Raw genomic sequence first — 7,196 nt, 5'->3', positions numbered from 1 at the left:
TTTAGGACAATTTGACTTCCAATGATCTGGGGAAAAGCACAGGAGGCACAGGTTCTCATGTCTACAGTGCATCACAGTGGAGTGATCTGTTGAGCCACAAACCCTGCATTCCCTACGCCTGAAGGGCTGGGTGGGGAAAGATGGTGCCTTGGCCTGTGTCTGTGAAACCATAACGGGTGGTATGCTCTTCTCTAAGGTACGTTCAAGCAGGTGAATGAGTCTCTCGATACTTGCACTCTGCCCATCTTGTTTGGCGCTTGATGTGAGAGAAGTGTCACTGCACGTACCAGCATTGACCCCGCCTTCACATGGAGTTATCTGGGGATGTACTGTTACTTGCTTTGAGGATACAGCGGTAGATTGACACATGGTGGCCTTCCTGCGGCGTTCATGTTCATAGATTCTCTCCTGTACTTCACTCGCAGTCCATTTCTCAGCAGACTTGTATTGGAATACTGCTGCCAGTTTGGGGTCAGGGCAGTATGTTACAAACATCCTAACGACATCAGAGTTGGAGCTGTCAATCTTCTTACCTTGTCTCTTAAGGCCCTCGTCAGCGACATCTACAGCCTTGTTCAATCGAACCCAGTACTCCATAACAGCCTCTCCGGGTACAGGTTTAGTATTGTAAAAATCAGCCAAGGGCATGCACGAATAGGCCAATTCACTGAAATTCTGTTTCAGAATGTCAAATACAATCTCTGGCTTCTCTGTAGGATCAACTGTTGTCTCATTGCGTGAATTTATCTTTACCATGTCTCTTGCTTTGCCAGATAATCGACTAATCAACTCATCTGATTGTTCCCCAACAAGACAACCCTTTCTCCTCAAGTATATTCTCATCAACTCCTCCCATTCATGAATGGAGCATTTGTCTGTACCATCTCCTCTATATGTAGGAGGTTCCTTTATGTCTGATTGCATGATGAACTTAATTTGACTGAGATCTACATATCCTACTGAGTCTGAATGATGATCACTTATCTTTTCTGTACTTACTGGTGGCTCATAAGTACTGGACCTGCCACTCTGTAGTTCTTCCCTAATGGAGCTCCCTATTTCCCGGGCTAGCTGAGTGACCAGCTCAGCTAGACCATCTACAGGGGCATTTGGATTAACACTAGATGAAGGGCTTTCATCCAATTTTTTTGTGGAGCAAAACATGGGGGAACCTCCTGCACCTACACACTTTACCGGGGTTTGATCAGAGTATGAGAAAAACCTCCCCCTCCCAGCAGTGAATTTGGGTTCATCACCATTATAAGATGCCATGCCACTAAAGTTACGTTAAAATGTCTGTTGATGAACACACTTCTATGTTGGTTAACGATAAACAGCGCTCTCAATACATCGTTGTCAGAAAAAAGAAAAGAAAAAAAACTGTAGTTCCGATTTCTGCCACAAGGCGGCAAGAGTACCTCAATGATATTTTTAGTCTCTAGAGCAGCAGCGCCGCGGTGATTGAGCTGACGTCGATCAACGATGAATCCGGGTCACGGCACCAATGTAGCCGGTGCTATACTACACCGCTGTAACTCTGCGTTGTGTGTGGTTGATAGAGACCATAAACGTGGACTTTGGAGATCAGGTAGTTTTAATCAAGCAGAATTGACTCTCTGCATCTTGCATCTGCATCCAAAAGGAAATAAAACATTTGTAGAGCACATCTGTTCTGAGAATCGTCGCCTCTTTCTCTCTCAGTGCATCAAAATGATTTTAAATACAAAAATTAATACACTCTCTCCTTATTATACATAACATATTTTACATTGATAAAACCACATACCTGCATCCAAAAGGAAATAAAACATTTGTAGAGCACATCTGTTCTGAGAATCGTCGCCTCTTTCTACAACAGATGCACAATAGGAGGGACTGGGATCATTCGAGGAGCTAGCCATCGTTCACACATACAATAGCCTGCTAATACCTTAGCTAGCTATTAACCACATGTTGAATTCAGAATATTGATATCGTCCTAAAAAGTACAATTACAAGTGCATCTTAACAATACCATCCATTTATGAGTAACCTCTAAATATACATCATTATTCATGAACAAAACATTGTGTGTATGACTTTGTACTTAAAAGAATCAAACTTTTCTGAAGACAGAAAAAGCGTGCCTACCTCTCTCAGTGCATCAAAATGATTTGAGCACGAGCACGCCGGGCAAAACGTAAGTACACACTCCCCTTCTCCCAGGATGCAGGCATGCATAACAAATCAACACAACATATTGATATATGAACCTGGTGAAATTCACATAGTACTTCAACAACTGTTACATTTATTAATTGTCCTAACTCACAGCCGCTTTCCCACTCTTTATTACTATAGAATTTTCACAAATGTTTTTGTATACGTAATTCTCAAACATTCTAAGAATTTATGAAAACGTGGAAATGACCATATCTACAGTGGCAAGAAAAAGTATGTGAACCTTTTGGAATTACCTGGATTTCTGCATAAATTGGTCATAAAATTTGATCTGATCTTCATCTTAGTCACAAAAATAGACAAACACAGTCTGCTCAAACTAATAACACACGAACAATTATAAATGTTAATGTCTTTATTGAACACACCGTGTAAACATTCACAGTATAGGGTGGGAAAAGTATGTGAACCCTTGGATTTAATAACTGGTTGACCCTCCTTTGGCAGCAATAACCTCAACCAAAAGTTTTCTGTAGCTGTGGATCAGACCTGCACAACGGTCAGGGGGACTTTTGGACCATTCGTCTTTAAACTGTTTCAGTTCAGCAATATTCTTAGGATGTCTGGTGTGAACCGCTCTCAAGGTCATGCCACAGCATCTCATTCGGGTTGAGGTCAGGACTCCAGAAGATGTATTTTCTTCTGTTGAAGCCATTCTGTTGTTGATTTACTTCTGTTTTGGGTCGTTGTCCTGTTAAATCACCCAACTTCTTTTGAGCTTCAATTGGCGGACAGATAGCCTTACATTCTCCTGCAAAATGTCTTGATAAACTTGGGAATTCATTTTTCGGCAATGACAGCAAGCTGTCCAGGCCCTGAGGCAGCAAAGCAGCCCCAAACCATTAGGCTCCCTCCACCATTCTTTACAGTTGGCATGAGGTTTTGATGTTGGTGTGCTGTACCTTTTTTCTCTCCACACATAGTGTTGTGTTCCTTCCAAACAAGTCAACTTTAGTTTAATCTGTCCACAGAATATTTTGCCAGAAGCGCTGTGGAACAACCAGGTGCTCTTTTGCAAACTTCAGACGTGCAGCAATATTTTTTTTGGACAGCAGTGGCTTCGTGTTTTACGTATCGCAGACTCATCAACAGAGATGTTAGCATGTTCCAGAGATTTCTGTAAGTCTTTAGTTGACGCTCTAGGATTCTTCTTAACCTCATTGAGCATTCTGCACTGTGCTCTTGCAGTCATCTTTGCAGGACGGCCACTCCTAGGGAGTGTAGCAACAGTGCTGAACTTTCTCCATTTATTTGTCTTACCGTGGACTGATGAACATCAAGGCTTTTAGAGATACTTTTGTAACCCTTTCCAGTCAACAATTCTTAATATTATATCTTCTGAGATCTCTTTCATTAGAGGCATGGTTCACATCAGGCAATGCTTCTTGTGAATAGCAAACTCACATTTTGTGAGTATTTTTTTTACAGTGCAGGGAAGCTCTAACCAACACCTCCAATCTCGTCTCATTGATTGGACTCCAGGTTAGCTGACTCCTGCCGCCAATTAGCTTTTGGAAAAGTCATTAGCCTAGGGGTTCACATACCTTTTCCAACCTACACTGTGGATGTTTAAATTATGTTTTCAATATGGACAAGAAAAATACAATTATTTGTGTGTTATTAGTTTAAGCACACTGTGTTTGTCTATTGGTGTGACTAAGATGAAGATCAGAACAAATTTGATGACTAATTTATGCAGAAATCCAGGTAATTCCAAAGAGTTTACATACTTTTTCTTGCCACTGTACGTGCTGGGGGTGTATGTGAATAGATTTCAGGTTGCTAAAATGCTGTCAGTTCCCCTTTAAATTGTCTTGTGGATGAAAGAACGGTCCAAGGTGTTCACAGGCCACCACTGAAACAAGATACACAATTTATTAAGATGAGAACTGAGAGCACTGCATTTATCACTTTGTCACCACACGCAGCGCACAGAATGAAATTGAGGAGCACAGCGAGGAAGTAAAATGTTAAATCACAACGCTTGGAGAGAGAATTTTTCACATACTGTAGCTTTACGGAAAAACATACATTTCAAGTGATTTTCCACATGAAATTATGGGATTTTTCTGTAAAGGGTCAGAGAGCATAAATGGAGGTAGCTTTACCCCAAATTAAGCATACATTTTCACAACTTCAATGTTATTGATTGCTTTTCAGATTTGAATCCGTTTCAGATTGATAACCCACCTGCAGGTGGAAAGGCCGGTGCGATAATGCCGTACATATATTCCTGCATAGTCAGGTGGAGACTATTGTCTCCTGAAGAATCCAGTCTTCCACAAGCTCCACACACCTTGTCAGCCATGTGGGCACTCACTGTCACTGTGACCTCCTGAGAGAGGCTGCATGACACCTGAAGGCCTGACATCCTCTCAATCATCACTGTCTTGTCAGAGACCTTCACTGAGACCTCATTACTCAGCAGGCGGGGAACTCACCTTATTCCCGTTGATCTGTGAACAACATTGAAAAAGTATGGATGGAATAGTATACAATCTCACAATCCTAGATACCGAAGGGAACTGGTGTCATCCATAAACAATCTTTAATAATCTATAAATAAATATACAGCATCTATGAACTCTCCCAAGTTTCATGCTTGCTGTTGACAGTGATGATCAGGTCATTAAAGTAGATGTACACAGCAACAACGCTCTTGAGGCCAGTCTTCCCACAGGCCTGCAACTTCCCCACCACTCTGAACCACTCTTCCGCCAGAGAATTTTCATCATCTATTAGGTCCCATGGCTGTGATTTCACCACCACTTCCATTGAACAGGGTGAAGGCGCCATCAGTCTCCATCAAACACTTTTTGAGATAGCAGCCCCGGTGGCCATTCGTGACCTGGCATCTCTCGTCAGCATTGCACTTGGTCACTTCACATCACCAGAGGCAGTACAGGTACAGAGCTTCTGGCAAATCCTCTGACAACACAGACTCACCAATCTGAGGGAGAGAAATAGGTACAGTACATTGTTATTGTGGCAGTGTTATAATGAGGAAGTTCTTATAATATAGGGACATACAGTATATTTATGAATTTACATTGGATAATAACTTCTTGGACTAAACATTTACAATAAAATACTGTACATTACAGTATACAAGTATTTTCTGAATTATATACCTGACAATAATGTGTATTGGTGGTACATATTCTTATTTGTGTAATGTAAACACAACACATTGTTTGTGTGTGTTCTAGGGAAACCCCACCTTGTAGGTGTGTTCTTTGTGGTAACAGCTGCACAAGTCCCACTTAAGCCTGTCCCATTGAAGTAGTAGTCTGCATTGCATGCACAACCCTCGGCACCGGTGGTGGGGGAGGTGATCATGTCAGAGAGGCTGGACCATGGGGTGGCGCAGCTCTGGTAGTGGCTGTTGGCAGGACAGTCCAGGGCTGCAAAGGAATAGATTAAGTGATTAGACATGCGATATTGTGTACAAATCAAAATCACCTTTATTCACCAAGTACATTTGCATGTACCAGGAATTTGACCTGATGAAAAAGTCCTGACAACAATAGTCAGAATATACAGACAGAATATATAGAAAAAAGAAAGCCGAAGAAAGAAATCGGTCCCAATCCACAGATTACTGAATAATTATGACAGAAGGTTGGTGTTCTCCAGTTATAGATGTTCACCCCAAAGTCCTGGCAGTCGATCATGTATGCTGATATGCTTTCACAGAGAACCTTACAGTTCAGACAAGCAGACATCATAGACACAATCTCTGAAGTAAGAGGCGGGGTCTATCACATTGTGGCAGGAGGCGAAAGGACCTTTAGGGTTTGTGATGAGACTACACTCAGCCTCAAATATATATTTTTTCTTAGCGTCACACTTGGGGCAGACTGATCTTCCAGGCTGCCCCAAAGGTCATGAGGTCCATGGTTATTTTCCCATTAGTCAGTTAGAACTAATTTTTTTGGGGGGGGAGTTCAAATTGCCACACAGACCACAGGTCTTGTCCCTGTAGTTGCCAGGACAAGACAGTGACGTGGTACACAAGGTCATAGGTGACTCTCAGGCTGAAGTCTGTTGTGATGACATCATAGGTGCCCTCTTGGTAGGCCTTCACTGCTCTGTTGTTTAGATTCACAGGGAGGCTCATCATAATTCCATTTACCTGGATGAATGACATATTAAGTATGACAATGACAACGGGTCAGTATCAAGCCTTACCTAATTATATGCAATAGGTTAGTTAGAAAGTAAAATTTTACTTTTATTATCCTAAAATTACAATGGAATTGTCTCATTCATTCATCAAACACAAAAATGGTATGCATACATTTGTCATACCAGTTAAATGGAATTACTAGCCATTTTCATTTCCACTTGATTTTTCCTTAGAACCATGTTCTAAGCCACAAGCTTGGCCACGGATGCCTTTGGATTATTTTACATGCCGTACCACCACCACAGAGAAGGGCTTGAGGTGTGTGCCCTCTTGATGGCAGCCTTGAGCTGCAGTGTAGGTGCAGCTGCCTTGGAAGTCATAGGTGCTGTTGTCAAAGGTGAAGTAATGTGGGTCGCCTGATATGGAACAAACTCCTTTTCCAGGCTGGCAAGCCCTGACGCCCTTCTTCACCTCACACTTCTCATTGGGTCCACAGATGAACTTCACACACTTCACCTGATAAATAACATAAATATTTAAGTAAGCTATGAAAATAGCCTTCACATAAAAACATGTATTGTTTCGATGTATGGATTAACACTTGATTTGATCAATATTTTAGTAATTTAGCAGACACTCTTATCCAGAGCAATTAGGGTTAAGTGCCTTGCTCAAGGATCAGCAGATTTTCCACCTATTCTGCTCAGGGATTTGAAGCAGCAAACCTTTGGTTACTGCTCTTAACGGCTAGGCTACCTGCCGCCCAAGGTCCAAAAAATGTGTTCCTTTGCTAAAACATTTGAATTGACAAACTAAACCATGCATCCATCGATCCAAAATGTTAATA

Source organism: Oncorhynchus clarkii, chromosome 32, assembly GCF_045791955.1.
Source record: "Oncorhynchus clarkii lewisi isolate Uvic-CL-2024 chromosome 32, UVic_Ocla_1.0, whole genome shotgun sequence".
Classification (NCBI taxonomy): Eukaryota; Metazoa; Chordata; class Actinopteri; order Salmoniformes; family Salmonidae; genus Oncorhynchus; species Oncorhynchus clarkii.
This window is presented reverse-complemented; position numbering follows the sequence as displayed.